General features: G+C 37.8%; 1 protein-coding gene across 3 annotated transcripts in view; it reads right to left on the bottom strand.

Moving 5' to 3' along the window:
* The window catches only part of UBR2 (ubiquitin protein ligase E3 component n-recognin 2), a 5,196,118-nt gene that overhangs the window by 1,779,302 nt on the left and 3,400,554 nt on the right, over nt 1-16,262 (bottom strand). The gene's annotated exons all lie outside the window — the stretch shown is intronic.

The following is a 16,262-nucleotide window of genomic DNA, read 5'->3' as shown; positions in this document are numbered from 1 at the left end:
TGCCATGTTTCGGCTTTTTTCTGACCTCATCAGTACAGCATAACTGAATAGCTGGGCTATACTTACTTAAAAACAGAGTTTAATATCAAGCCTGATGTCCGTAAACAATGTTTGACCTTTTTTACTTAGAGACTCTAAATTCCTCATTGCTTCAGGATCTCTAAAATGTCTCCAAAGGAGACATCTTCAGGTGAGGATCAGAGAGATCGTTCCCACTCATTGAAGTCAGTATCCTCAGTTAAAGACTCCAAAGGGGAGTCCACGTGCATCCTTTTGCATGTCTTCTTCTGAGCGACTTCCTCAGGTGGATATTCTGTGGAAGTATCAGAAGAAGAGGATCTGTAAAATTCCAAAATTAAAAAAATGTACTCTTTAAACACCTTTATTAAATTATCACTTAAGACACTGGCACATATATATTACTAGAAATGGAAACAAACTATATTAGCATGTTTGATTTATAAACATTATATACTACATATAATTTCTTTTTTTTTTTTTTTTTTTTACAACCGTTCACTAAAACTACACAAACTGCTAAATTTCTGCCTTCCCTCAAACCTCACTCCTCCTGAGCATCACTCAACATGAACTATTCCCACAAATTCCATTTACCTTCATGTAATTTGTTCCCTCCCTCTTCCAAAGGCCCCATCTTCACTTCACCCAACTAGACCTCAATCTCCATTCTCTAGCAATTGCTTCCTTGGGAGTCAGCACCAACAAACCCACTAGGCAACCCAGATCCACAAACACAACTCAAAAGAATCACCTTCCTAGTCACAGCCACTTGTTACCCCAACATTACTGATGCATCACGCTGCAGGGAATCTCCAAAATCCACCAACTCATCACAGTCCCATAAAATATGCTCCCAGCTACCTCCTTCTTCCATCAGACCTCCAGCACCTGCTTATCCACCTGAGGAAAAACTCTCTGAAGTCTATTTGCGGCACAGAAACACCCAAGCAAACAACTCCAAGCAAAAATCCCAAAACTCTGGACTCTGCCACACACATGGAAGCTACACAGATGCCTTTCCACTGCTTTCTCGTAAACTGCCCTTGCAATCTCTCCTCCTAATCTCCTCCAACTGGCCCCTACAGTTATCTTGCAATATTTTAAATGCCACGCTAACTAACCCATCTTCAACAGCAGCCCATTTTACACTCGATCAAAAAATACACCAGAGCTTGGCCTCCACCCAGCACTCCCCCATCCTTTGCCTTTCCAGCTTAGGATTGATATTGCAGTGTGGGAGTCTCCAACCTGCAGGACAAACTCTTGTCTGGCCCCATCCTACTGTACAACCTCTCTCTCTCTTTAGCCACTAGCTCTCAACACCTTAGTCCACTCTGCAAATTCTATCCAGCAAACTCCAGCACCATCCACCCAAACCCACACTCACAACCTGCAGTCATCCCCAAGCAGCAAGATTTCCCCTTCCCATTCCCTTGTTGGCTGAGCTTTAGAACACACTTTGCTGCCTTTGGAATATAATATTCTGCATGGCTGTTGCCACCCTCACCAAGGATCTGCATCCAAAATCTCACTCTGTCCTATTGCCTGAGCCAAGTACATAAGCACTGACTGCGCAGCTACAAAATACCCAAATGATGTAATCCCAAACTACCTTACTTTATGGTGAGGATAAACCCATCCCACTTAACTACCACCCTCTTCTCTGCAACTTCTTATTAATTATCCTTGACAACTACTCCGCTGGTTGACAAAAATATGTCTATGTGTACAAAACCAAAGGGATTAAAAATAATTTTCACTGCCTGTATCCTCACACCCACACCAATAATCAAGCACTTCTAGTCACCCTATCCTCGCACTATCCTCTGTCCAGTCTCCTCTTACACATCCACAACTTCCACATCAGCATCCCTCCCAATCCATACACCCAAATACTTCACCCAATCATGTTCCCAAAAATAAGGCCATCACTGAATCAATCCATATGCAGGTATACATTTCACTGTCATAGCCCCTGCCCCATATTCATTAACTCCATATCCCAAAAAAACTGGAAACATTTGAAAAATGTTTCACAACAACGAAATGCACCCTTCAGTTGCCATCAAGTACAAAACAACATCTGCAAACAAAGCCAAACTTTTATAACCACCATACCAGTTACATCTCTGAACTTGTGAGTCCCATCAACTTCCCCATTAATATCTCTAAATACAAAGCAAATAGGGGGGGGGGAGAGGACACTTGTGCCTGGCTCCCAATTTAAACACAGTCCAGAGGATAGGAACCCCTCGCCACAATTCCCACCGCTGACCGTTAACATTTTCTCCCAATCAGCCTTACTACAGTCATTAAGAAATGCAAATGCTCCCATTGTCTCACTCACAAAATCCCAGCTGACTCCCTCCAAAGCCAAATCTGCATCAAGACCCACCAACAGCAGCAGCATCCCACTCCATTTTGCTTCTCTGGATCCCCACCACTCTGTCAATGCTGCCAAGCATTTGCCTTCTTTTTACAAAACACAGAGGTCTACACCCATCAAACCCAGCATCACCCCCACCACCTTCCCAGTCAATTAATTCTGAACAATTTCTTTGGCAATGGAAATAGTCTTCAGTAAAACCCTTTTTTTATTCCATCTACAGGAACAGGGTCCATCACTCCTCAAGAAAGCATTTGATCCAAAAAAGGAGAAAACAAGGGGGACTGACTGGATGGGTGAAGAAGAATCCCTTGGCATGGAGGAATGGAATCCCACTGCCAGTTGTATCCCTTTAGAATTATTTCTCTGAATACAAGTGTCTGAAGTTATCTGGTGTAACAGGGAAAAGATAAGACCCAGACTTCTGGAAATATTTACTGGGTTGCTAGGGTGGAGAAGGAAAACACAAGTAGGGGTAGTTTGTCAATATGATATTTCAGATTGTCCTTGGCGCTGTGAGAATCCTCCTTTCTTTTTTTTAACCTTCTTGCCATTGTTTTCTGAAAGACAGCTTCCTTGTGCACTGTAGTGATTGCTTACTACGTTTCCTATAAAAAATCCTGAACTGGAAGGAACATTTCTACTAAATTTAATAATGGGGTGAGTTGAAAAATATGAGCAACCCCATAAATTAAAGTTTCCCCTTTCATTAAACCTTTTGAGGACATCTCCAGAAGAATAGACAAACAATACCTCTTTACTCAGTTCAATGTTCATATACTTTAGTAATTTCTGAGAACTCAGCCAGGCAAATTTTCTTATCACTGACCCAGTGCCAGCTGCTCTAGCAACAGCATTGTCAGTCCATAACAATATTTTATAGAATGTTTAGTTACCTGAGACACAGAAGAAATTAAAGAAATCAGAGATGTCAATCTCTGAAGAAGGGAAGGTCAGCAATTAACTTTCTCATACTGTCAAAGGAAGCTAGCAGAAACCTGGACAGATGCACCTGACAATTCACTATTCTGAAGGCTAAGGTGGTAGTAATATAAACCTTTTTCCAAAATCAATGAAAGTTTTTCCTATACTTGTCAAATGGAGTAGGGTTAGCTGGCGTAAGGTATTTGGTAGAAGATGGTTTTGACAGAGAAATTACTGTCAGGTCTGACCTAGGGTTTGAAAAATATTTGTGGATCAGATTTTCTGTGGGCAAGTGGTTGACTGTCCTGCAAACTGCTTCCTACAAAGAAGGCATCCTCAAAAGCAGGCAATAAGGAGAAATAGAAGGAATAGGCTGATGGAAATTCACCTGCAACAAATCAAAATATCTTTGATGAGATTCTGGCACTTCTTTTTGTACCTAATGAAATGCCGCCTTCATTCATCATCAGTATAAAAAAAAAAAAAAAAAAAAAAATCTCTTCAGATAGGTAATCTGAATTAAAAACTTTTCTCAGTGTCAGATTACCCATTCTGTGGAGCAGGAACTTGAGAAACATAGTCCAAGTTTAATTCATGTCCATCTGACTGAGAATAAGAATCTGAGAGAGAGGAATTTTTTTTTCATTTTTAATGATGGGAATACTTGTAATGACTAAAAGGTTTTAAATAAACCTTTAGCAAAACCCAGTCAATACTTCTTGTTGGCCCTAGATGAAGGGGACACAAGTGAAGAAAAAGCCAAAGCTTATGTTTCCTTTTCTTGGAAGACCCTACTGAAAAGCAGCTCCCTTAAGATGTCCTTTCCAAAGGAATGAAGCTCTTCAGAGTGGCCCATAAAGAAATATCTGCTCCCTCCCCCGACTCTAACAAGACTGGTTCTCCTCTCCCCAAAGAGGACAGCTGAACTGCCACAAGGGACATGTCTGCCGCTCTCAAAGCAGCACCAGAAAGACCAAGGGAAACTGATGAGCAGTCCGACGAACCTGATATGACCACAGCAGAATCACTCACCAACAGCCAAGATAAAGGTGAAGATGGAGTCAAGTCCACAGCCGCCTTCACAACTTTTGTCTTGCAGATTGGTGAGGGAATGCATGAGGAGATGGCAGCAAGGTTCATCTGACTACTGAAAAGAAGTGACTGACAAAACATCAGTGGAGAAATCAGAAATCATGGCCTTCTCCAGAATACAGGTAGGACTTGTAGAAGATAAGATGGAAAACGGTCAATCACCCTGACAACTGTCCTGAGTCTCAGACAAAAGTCCTAACAGAAAAGTATAGTTTTTGTCACAGGAAATGGAAAGTAATCCCCAAAGGGGACTTATCTGCCCAACTTAGAAGTGTGGGCCAACCGTCAATCTCTCAAAGCTACAACAAAGGGAAATCTTCAACAGAAAAAGTTCTGAGGGTTTGCTGCCTTAACTAATGTCTTTATACCACTCTCCTCGAACTCTACAACAGTTTGGTCAGACCGAATGTTCCCTAAAAGCTTTAGAAGCTGGATTTTTCATCTGATCCTTGGCAGAATATATCCCATATAGCTTAGGCTATTGTAACAGTGGTCTAATGAAAAACATTAACATAACAGTGGACAATAATTAATAAAAGAGCTGAAATAATTTATCTGGACGGGAAGAGGACAAGAGTCAAGTGGGATAAGCTGGTCTTCCTGACAGAACAAGATGGTTTATTATCCAATTTGAAGGGGTATCACAGAGCTATGCACTTAAATCTCATATAATTAACAGAAGCAGGAGGTTGTGATTTAAAGTGGAAAGGGATTATGATGAAGGGGGAAGAGTTAAAGAAATAAGGGTGAGAGTAGGAATATGGATGTTATTCCTTAAGGGAAAAAAAATATTAACCACACAGAATATGATATTCAAAAAAAGCATCAGAAAGTATTCTAAGAACTAAGCCAAAATAGGAACGGAGAAAGGAAATGTTGCCAATAGGGATGATCCGAAGCAATGGTATTGAAAATAGGCAAGAGGGGGCCGAAACTGACTGCAGAAAACTGGATAAGAACCACAGTATTAGGATCAAATAACTAGAGAGGGAAATGTAATACAGTACGATGAGGTCAAGTAGTAGTAGTAGCAGCAGCATGGACTGCAGCTTAGAGACTGATAAAGCAGTGACAAAAAGAAAGCAATAGGGGAGTCCTAAGTGAAAAACCTGCTTTGGTAGAGTTGTAAGTCAAATCTAGAAGAGAAGCTGACATTACAAAAGGAACCATTAGTAGGACATACAAAATACAGCACGATAATTACAGGAATCAATCAAAGGAGGTTAGAAAAGATTTGGAAGATACACTGGATAAGCAATTTACAAGGGAACAATGGGAGGGTATATGGATGGCTCCCAAGTATGCAACTAAGACCAGAAGTTTAGGATGTTGAACGTATTTGCAAAGGTACTTTTATAACCAAGCAGACTTAAAAGAATTTTTCTTCAGGTAGACAGTAGATGCTGGAGGTGTGACAGAGAAGAAAGAGTTAACTGAGAACAAGTTTTCGGTAGTGTAATGAGCTGGCAAACTTTAAAAATTCTCTTCAGAATACTGGGTGCGCAAATGACTGTAGTTAAGGAAACAATTCCTTTAAACTTGGACACAGGATCTGAATTGCCAAAACACAGCAAGGCCTTATTAAGTTTAATTCTGTTGGCTGCCAAAAAAGTGATTACTAGAAAAAGAACATCAAAAATCTAAACCAACTGTAGTTTAAGTACTGAATACTGTAAAAAAAAATTAAAGAACTGGAAGTGGGATCTTTAGAAAAGGGAAGAAGAAATGACATAGAAATAAATGGAATTTATGGGAACAAAACAAGAAGAATAAAGTTCAGGAGGAGCGAGGTTTAAGGGAAGGCAGGAATTGAGCAATTTATGCAGTGTTGGACTGAATGACACTTATAAAGAAAGAAAACAAATCTAATATATAATGCATACAAATAAAAAAACTGTTAATATGGTTTGTTTCCTTTTCTATTAATGTATGTGTGCCTATGCCTTAAGCGATAATTTAATAAAAGTGTTTAAAAATATTTTTGGAACTTTGCAGGACTGTCCAAATAATCATGTTTCTTGGGACATTGTCATATGCTTTCCCCAAGTCTAGGAATGTCTCCTTCCTCACTCTAGTGTCTTTCTCACCTGTCTGTCTAGCTGCAACATTGGGTTGGTTGTGCTGCATCCTGTTCTGAATCTGAAATGCTCATCTCCCATCTTCTTACTACTACTATATATTTTAATTTATTAATCAGACTCCAGTACTTTCACACATTGGAAAAGAAATTTGATTCCTCTACAATACCCACAGCTGTGAATGTCCCATCTGAGTTTGTACAACAGCATTAGAATGCTTATTCTACCATCATCTAAGATGCACCTTTCTCTCCATATGGGTATGAGTACCCTGAAGAGCCATTTTTCACCTAATATTCAACACCTTAATTACACCTGCTCTAACCTCATCTGAACATGATGCTTTCCCAGATCTCATTTTCCTTACTGCTGTTCTTACTTCTTCTTGGGTTGGTAATCCTTACTCTTTCATTGTAAGCTGTGTCTGGTACAGTACAATTTTTGCAACTGGTAGTCCTTCAAACTGGCTTTGATGTCCTGTGGACTTGTCAACACGTTGTTGCTTGTTATGAAGTACATCTGATGGGTAAATTCTTTATCTTTCTGACTTCCTTGCAAGCGGAGACCGTATCTTTGTGCCATCTGCTGGGTCACTTTCCAGAAGTTCGTAGAGTATCTCTGATGCCATGTTCCTTGCTATTGCGACTGCTCTCTTCACCTCTGTTTAGCCAGCCTGGTTCGTCTTTTGAATCTCTGACTTTTTCCTGCACTTCCCTGCTCATTTTATAATTTCCTGGTCTTCTCCAATCCGCCACCAGCTTTCATTATGTCTTATTTCCATACCTGGCTTGGCTGCAAATCTGTTCTTTACACATGATTTGAGATACTGCCATTCTTCTTCAATTCCACCTGATTCCTCTTCTTCCTGATGAGCTATAGCCCTGGGTATTTCCTTAAACTTTTGAGCTTCCTCTCCAGTCAACATCCAGGTCTTTAAATTAGTCTCCATTGACACTAGATTTTTCTCAGACTACTGCGTGCAGCTGACTGTGGCCACCACTGGCTTATGCTATGCGCCGTTTCAGTGGGAATGACTTTGAGGTCAATGACTCTACTTTAATGCTATTTCTTTATTAGGAAAATGTCTACCTAAGTTGCATGCTGACCACTCTTGCTTGTGAGCGTCTCTTTTGCCTAACCATGGGTTGGCCCCATCAAGCCATTTGATAGACAGAAGCAGAGAATGGCCTCTTGTCCTTTATTCTTGCTGACCCACCCATGTGGATCCAGGCATTCTTCATATCCTGTTCTGTCTGTTCCAGTGTGAGCATTCATGCCCATATTATCAACATCAGCATGCTGTCCTGTTTTAACAGATTCTGCAACTGCTGCCTGAATGCACTCTTTTACTCTTTATCTCAATCCTGCTGTGGGGAATAGGCTGAAATTATGAATACTGCCCTATCTTTACATTACACTGGAGGATGACTGTAATGAGTCTACCACCAGTTCTAGTGATATCCCTCACTTTTCAAAACACAGTGCCCTCACCACACTCTCCATGCCATTTCGAGTCTGTCCTCGCACTGAATAGCAGACTGTGGACCCTAAGCCAAGTGGCATTGCTGCACTTCCTTTCAATCTTTTTTCCTAGATACACATGATGACCAGGATCCTCCCTTGCTATAATGTCACCCACTTCTAAGCTCTGTCCTGTCAGTGAACCTATACTGATAACAGCACATCTTAGTTCACGTTTGTCAAATTGATGGGTTTTGCATTCAAATTTTGCTCAACATAGCTATCATCAAACTGATTAGTTTTGCATTGAGCTTTCCATCAACATAGCTATCCCTGATAGTCCAAAGCTTGGCAAATGGAGGCAGGCCAGCCAGTAGCTTACTGTCGACAACAGCATGCATATGCATGGATCCAGTACTATAGGCTGAAACCACTGTCTGCTGCAGGGATTGATGGAGTGGTTATGTCTTAAGTACATACCTTAATTACTGCCTGGATGATGATCTCCAACGGTAAGCTTTTGCCCAATAGGGAATAAATGAGCTGCTTGGGTCATAAAAAGGTTGACGGATGGTGAACAATGGGAAGGGAACAAAAAAAAAAAAAAAAAAAAAAAGAGAGAGAGAGACATGCAAGGTGCTCTCCTTTACAGCCAAATTGCCTTTTAAAGGCTGAAGGTCAACATTGCAACAATGCATGCTAATGGGCGATGGACACCAAAAAGCTCTGGCCAAAGACTGACATCTACCTGCTATTCATTCCAGTAATAATATGAACCTTGCAAAAATTATCATATGATGCACACCATGGAATGCATTAATGAATCCGTTCTTGGTGAAAAGCCTCCACATGCAGAACATTAATGAAAGGCAGCAATGCAAAAAAGGAACCAGTGTAGAAGACCATGTTAAACCAGCAATAAAAATATATTGCTACTGTAGGAATGGAATATTCAAAGTCACTGATCCTCTAAAATTCACCTAGACTGCATAATGCTTCCAACTTTACAACACATATTTATATTAAAATAAAAATCTTGATAACTGCCAAAGAATCCTCAACATGTTCTACAAGATCCAAACTCCAACAACTATTTCAGGTTTAGCAGCCACCTGCCTATGAAGATGCATCATGATGGAATAAGATCAAGCTCTGCAAACTCCTTGCAATTTTTTTGGGAAACAGCCCTCCTGCACATTTGTTACAGCACAGGAATCAAGCTGCTGCAAACTAGATCTATTTATGTAAGCATTTAAAATACCTAAAGAATTTCCTGGTGTAGCAAAGCATCATTTCACAAAACAATCACTCACACTAAGTAATAAAATATTCATCTAATTAACATAAATTGTTTTAATTTTCACTATTTGAAAAAAAGAGACACTGCTTGCAGTCTCAGAACAATATATTATTCCATCTCACTTAAGCCATTCTTCTTATGCTACTAACAACATTACCTAGTAACTACATCTCCCTAATGATGTAATCCTAACTCCACCTCAGACTCAACGCAACTACAACTAAATCAACAGGCACCTTGTGCACAGCCCTAAATTAGCTCTCTCAACTCTTAAGTTAAGCACAAAAACATCTCTCCACAACGTCTCTAACAAACTCTGCTATAAATCCACTACTGGCATTCTTTTATGAAGCTGGTACTGCACTCCCCCCATTGGCACCTATCAATAGCGTGCCTAATAACTTGCTCCAAAGGCAGCCGTCCCCTTCACTCTACCCTAATTATAAATCTGAGACTCAAAGACAGTTTAACTTCAAGCATCCACTTGTAATCATATCATATTAATCTCTCCACTTAATTTAAAATGTTACTTCAGACACTTAGCAAAAATTAAATCCTGCCACAAAAAAAAATCATATTAACCAAAACTAAGTAAGTAAATAAATAGCACAAGCAATACATGCTTCTCAAAAAATTAGGTCTTATTCCTATACCCCCTAATCTGTGGTGATATCCACTCAAATCCTAGTCCTACTTACTAAAGCTGTCCATGTAAAGAACATATTCCTCAAAATATGCCAATTAAATGGTAGAAGCATTTGTAATAAGTCAGAATATTTGCATGCATGGATTGACTATTAGAAATCACACATACTAAGAACAACAGAAACCTCTCCCATACCACATTTTAACAACTCTGAAATACCACCAGTGCCTCGCAAACTTAATGTCTTCCATTTCTTGCACATTGTATTTATATTTATCCCCATCAGCCCAATAATACCAACAGACACACTGAAGCACTTTAAGATGCTTTTGCTTGGTTAACATAGACTATAAAATAATAAATCATAATCTTAGGTGATGTCAACACAAACTGAACCAAAATATCAACTTAAGAGGCATTTAATTCAATCCAGCCTTCTATAAATCTAGTTGGACTGACTAAACTAATAGAAACTACATGAATTGATAAAAACAAAACATGAACAGGAGCAGTAATATTCAATATTGGACATTAACTACTAGCAGCAATCACATTCAACATTAGAACTCTCTCAAACTCTTATCAGTGATCGCCATTGTATTTTTATATTACTAGTGCAAGATAAATTAGCAAAGCCTACTTCCTTCATATGGACTGGATCTAAGAAACAATCCTCAGCTACCTGCTCCAAAAATTTAACTGAAAACCATTAAAATACTTTTCTTCTATATAATGTAATTGCTTACCTTTAATGGCAACGTTCTCAATATTCTGAACTCCACTACTCCATTAATAAAAAAACAAAATTAACAGTTCACTAGCCTCTTGGCTGTCCACATAACTTAAGCAAATAAAAACTCAAACATACAAAGCATGGAAGACATGGATGCCAACAGAACAATCAATTAACATACCACATCTACAGATCACCTATAAACAAAGTAAAACATAGAAAATAAACTATCACCACAAATTGCCAAGTACAAATACTATGAATCTAAACAATTTTTCGAATAACATCAATAAAATACTGAAACTGGGCAAACTGGGTTTTGCATAAAACTACAACATAGTTTGCAAAATGTATATGCAGTTTATTGCTAGCTGCCATTTACCCTACTTCATCAACAAGCCATTACTGACATTAATAGCAATTCATAAACTTCCCTAGCAAATCTATCCAACACTAATTCCACTGATACAACCATAAAACAACCAATGGTAACTTTAAATTGCATCCCATTTTAACAGTTCAAATTTTAAAAACTTCTCAAAAAATTGAAGCCCAGTAATACCCGATTAGATTCCAACAGAATATGCTAACACAGAGGTTGTCTCCATAGCCTAACAGCTGCTATACTTACTGTATACGCTTTAAATAGATTTACAAAGGAACAGTATCCACTAAAATTATGGAAATATTAATTTCTATTATCCTTATCCAAAAATGATGATGAGACTACATTTCTAACTTTAGGCCAAGAGCAAACGTATCAGTCATACTTAAAAATTCTAGAAACCAAAACCTTCTCATCAACACATGGTTTTCATCCAAAACACATCAAAGATACACCCCTGCATCACTCTTAACTAGTTAAACCCTAAAGATACATCAAGGCATTTCTCTAACTACGACATACTGATGCGTGTAGGACCCTAGTATTGTACATTCATATTTACATTATTTTGGCAGATTTTTGTCTTAAAGATTATATGATAAAGAATACCACTGCACTAACACTTGGCCTTTGCTGAGTGCTTGTGAAGAAACATTATTTTTAACATCTTTATTAAACTTTCACTTAAGACATAGGCAAACATACATTAATAGAAAACAAAAATCATATTAACATTTTTCCATTTACAGACATTATGCATCACATATATTTTCTTTGTAATGATCATCAATCTAACATCACATAAATTGCTGAATTCCTGCTTTTCCTTAAACCTCAACCCTCCTCCTAAAATTATCAGCATGTATTGTTTCCACAATTCCCATTTATTTCTACTTAATTTACGCCTTCACTTTCCTAAGGATCTCTCTTCCAGTTCTTTTATCTCTTTCATAATATTCAATACTTCATACACAGCTGGTTTAGATTTTGTTTTCCATTTCCTAGCAATTGCTTTTTTTTTGGCAGTCAACAAAATTAAATTTAAGGCCTTACTAGATTTATGCAATTTAGATCTTGTGAACCAGTTCAAACAAACAAAAAAAAATCATATCCTTAGGTACAGTCATTTGCAACTTCTGACAGAGTACTCTGTTGGGAATATTTAAAAATCCAACAACTCACTACACACTCAAAACACATTTCCAGTTACCACTTCTTGCCATCAGACTTGCATTTGCTTTCTACCTGAGGAAAAATTATTTGAAGTATGTTTTGGGACTAAAAATATCTATTCAAACAAAAATCATAAACCTTCTGGACCATGTTGCATACATGGAAAGCATACATATCTCCTCCAATTGTTCTATTGTAAATTGCTTTTCTAGTCTCTCTTCCCAAATTTTTCTAACCGCCTCTGACAAATTTGGCTCTAATGACTGCCACCACTTAAGTGACACCCTGACCCCATGTGCAAAAATGGGAAAGAGAGGTTGTGGATCGATGGATGGATTTTATATATAGACTACTAATTATCCCTTTTTAACAGCAGATTATCTTCTAGATTCAACTAAAAATTCTACCACAGCAGGTCTTTCACTGAGGATCACACACTGTTATCTATCTGTAGTAAGGAAGGCAGCCCAAATGTCTTCTTGGCCACCCTCATCCCACTGTATTACCTTCCCCCTATAGTTTTTTCCTCCTAATACCTTAGTTCCTTTGCCAACTGTATCCAGTAAGTTCCGGCTCCAACTTGCTTTCTTTCTGTATTCCTGCAGACATCCTTATTGGCAAAATCTACGTTCTCCATTCTCATGATGGCTTAGTTCTTACAATGTTTTCTACTTTAAGAATATAAAACATACTGTACAGTTGCAATTATTAAAGATCTGCACCCAAAATCTGACTTTCTTTTTCTTGAACTTCCCTCTGCTTCACTGTTGAACCTTTCCATTCTGAATTATAACCTACGGCTATGTTATGTATAAAAGCCTTAACTGTGCCGCTCTAAAATATTCCTTCAAATCAGGTAATCCTAAAACACCTTTTTTTTTGGAAGGATCTACTTATCCCATTTAACTCTTGCCTTCTTGCCCTCACAGATAAATTCTTTCAACTTTATTAATTATTGTCCACAACTTCTCATATGGTTGATAAAATTATGCTTGGCCCATATATAAAATTAAAAAGAATAAAAACTTTCACTGTACCTTACTATCCATAAACTAGAGCTTCTAGATTTTCAGTTTTTTTTATTTTTTGCTTAGTCTCTTCCCACATATTCTTACCTGCCATAACAGAAGACTTTTTAATCCATTCTCGTAAATACTTCATCTTATCGCGTCCCCATAAATATGGGTATTGCTGAAACAATTCATGTGGGTACATAATTTACGGCTATAGCCTTTGTTTTAATTTTTTATTTTATAGCCTCAAAAGACTTGAAGCTGTCTCAAAATGTTCCACTGAAATGTCCTTTTCTGGATTTATCAGGTACAAAATAATATCATCTGTAAACAACTACTTTTCTTGATTACCACACCAATTATATCCTTGCACTTCCAAGTCCCTTTGCCAATGGCTCAAACAAAATCTCTTTAAGGGAGTATTTAAAATTTCAGATTTTATATCCTCAGGAAGGTTTTTAAAACAGAGCCAACCCACTATCCTCAAAACAGAACCAGAAGCAGTAGCTCTGGAATAAGACCCAGCACCAGTAGCATCATAAGTACATTTTAAAATATGTTTACTCACCTGAGAAAGAACTGTCACAGAAATAGTTAATTCATTACCTCAGAATAAATTAACATTAACTTCTATACATTATCAAAAGATACCAAAAACTTTTAATATATGAATTTTACAGTTTAATATCCTTAAAGTACTGGAAGCATTCTTCCTCAAGTGATGGGTTTGGATCTGATGCTTGGATCCATCCAAGCCATTGCTAAGCTCATGGCAACCTAAAACTCTCGCACTTCCCTTTACCTATAATGCACCAACCCCTAAGTTACCTCAGATCTTATTTGCTGAATTTACTAGAAAATAAAATATTTACTATGCATGAACAAAAGAGGTCTAACAATTGTATTTACTCAATTTAGAGAGTCTACCTGGAGCTCAATATAAGAAACAGTGATATTCCTCTAAGAAAGCATTCTTCCAGAAGTTCATATATAAATAATGGACAGGGTTGGTGTGCGTGAAGTTGAGGAAGAATGAAAATGGACAACACCGATGAAATGTTATGGTATGTACATATCGTCTTTATCCAATGTTATCAACTTTCATTTTCTCCTCAACTGATGGGACAGAGTCCCCTGCTACCAAAATTCCAAGGTGGACTCTAAGAAGGGATATTCCTCAGCACAGTTGAACCAAATGATGTTCTATCCCTGGAGATCAAATCTAATTTGCAATAAGTAATAAAGATATGGAGAGAAGCCCAAGTTCCTGCTGAACATATGCCATCCATGGATGCTCTGGAGAAGAAAACTGTAGAAGTTGACAGTGATCTAACTGAATGAGTCCTTACTGTTTGTGGTAAGGCAATGCCCAATTTCTCATAAATGAAAAAATGCAATCAGTTATCCTTCTGGCTAAACTTACTTTGGCAACTGGTTTACTCAATTTCAAGTCTGCAAAGGAAACAAATAAATGATCTGTTTTTCTAATGTCTTTTGTTCTATGCAAGTACAAATGTACTTGTTTGTGAAACTCTAATAAACGTAACATATATTCCCCTTTGTTAGTAACTTTGGAGAAGACAACTGGCAAATTAATAGACTGATTGATATTAAATTCTGACACCACTTGGTTCATAACATAACTATACCCTTTTTTTTCGCGATAAACTTCTTTATTAAATTACCACGCATGACATAGGCGATCTTACATTTATATAAATGAAAAACAAACATGACACCACTTTAGTTGTAAACATTATACATCGCAGACACCATTGAATCAACTGTAGTTAAAGACATTATACATCACTTATCTATCCAGTCATTGTCAATTAAGCATTATATGGTCCACTCAAATCCTGCCTCTTACACCTTGTCCCTGCTCTGCATATAGTGTTCCCACAATTCCCATTTTTTCCTAAGTAGTTTGCTCCTTCCAGTTTCTAAAGATCCCATTTCCAGTTGTTTCATCGCTGTTACTATATTACTACTTCTAGTAAAGTTGATCTAGACTGATTTCCATTTGCTACTAATTGCTTTTTTAGCAGCCACCATAATTAGACTTAGCAAGGCTTTACTGTGTCTAGGCAATTCTAATTATGTAGCATAACTTAAAAAAGTCATCTCCCTAGTCAGTCTAATCTGCTCACCCAGCATTTCTGACAGAGTGATCTGTATGGAATCCCTTAAGTCTGCCAGCTCAATACACTCCCAAAAAATATGTTCCCAGTCACCTCTTTCTTGCCCACCACACCTCCAACATTTGCTTTCACCTGAGGAAAAATTATTTGGAGTCTACTTGGGGTAAACAAATACCTATGTAAACACTTCCAGGTAAAGATCCTAAATATTCTAGACTTTGTTTCATATTTGGGAGATATACATACATCTCCCCATTGTCTCTCTGTGAATTGCTTAATCAATCCATCTTCTCAATTCTTTCTAAGCTCCTCTGATGGATTCTTACAATTATCATGCAATATTTTATATGCTTTACTAATTGCTCTTTTTTTAAAGACAGCTTCCATTCTAAATTCTAATAAAAACTCTACCAGTGGTGGTCTTTCATTTAGGACCCCCCATTTCATTCGCTTTGCCTATATTCTGATAACAATTGTTGGTAGGGAAGGCAATCTCTAAGCTGCAGTCCAAGTAAATTCTTGGCCTCTTCCCATTCTATTACTTTCTAGTTATTTACTCCCAATATCTTACCAGTTTTCTCCTATAAATGCTTATTATCTGTATCCCTAAAAACAGTCATTCCTATTGGCAGAATCTCTTTTCGGCATTCTCCTGCTTGTTTAGGTTTGAGAATACTCCCTATTTTATGAATATAATACTCTGTATGATTTTTGTTTTTCTCCTTAAGAGTCTGCATCCAAAATATTAACTTCTCCTTATTTCTTGATCTTCCTCCCTGTATCATTAATTCCTTTCCACTATGAATTATAGTTTTCTGCTTGTGCTGTGTATAAGAGCCTTATGTGTTGCTCTAAAATTCCCCCTCAAATTGGGTAATCCTAGTCCACCTTGTTCTATTGGAAGAATCA

The sequence above is a fragment of the Protopterus annectens genome, chromosome 1.part0, assembly GCF_019279795.1.
Source record: "Protopterus annectens isolate FY-2018-M chromosome 1.part0, PAN1.0, whole genome shotgun sequence".
Taxonomy (NCBI): Eukaryota; Metazoa; Chordata; order Ceratodontiformes; family Protopteridae; genus Protopterus; species Protopterus annectens.
This window is presented reverse-complemented; position numbering and strand designations above follow the sequence as displayed.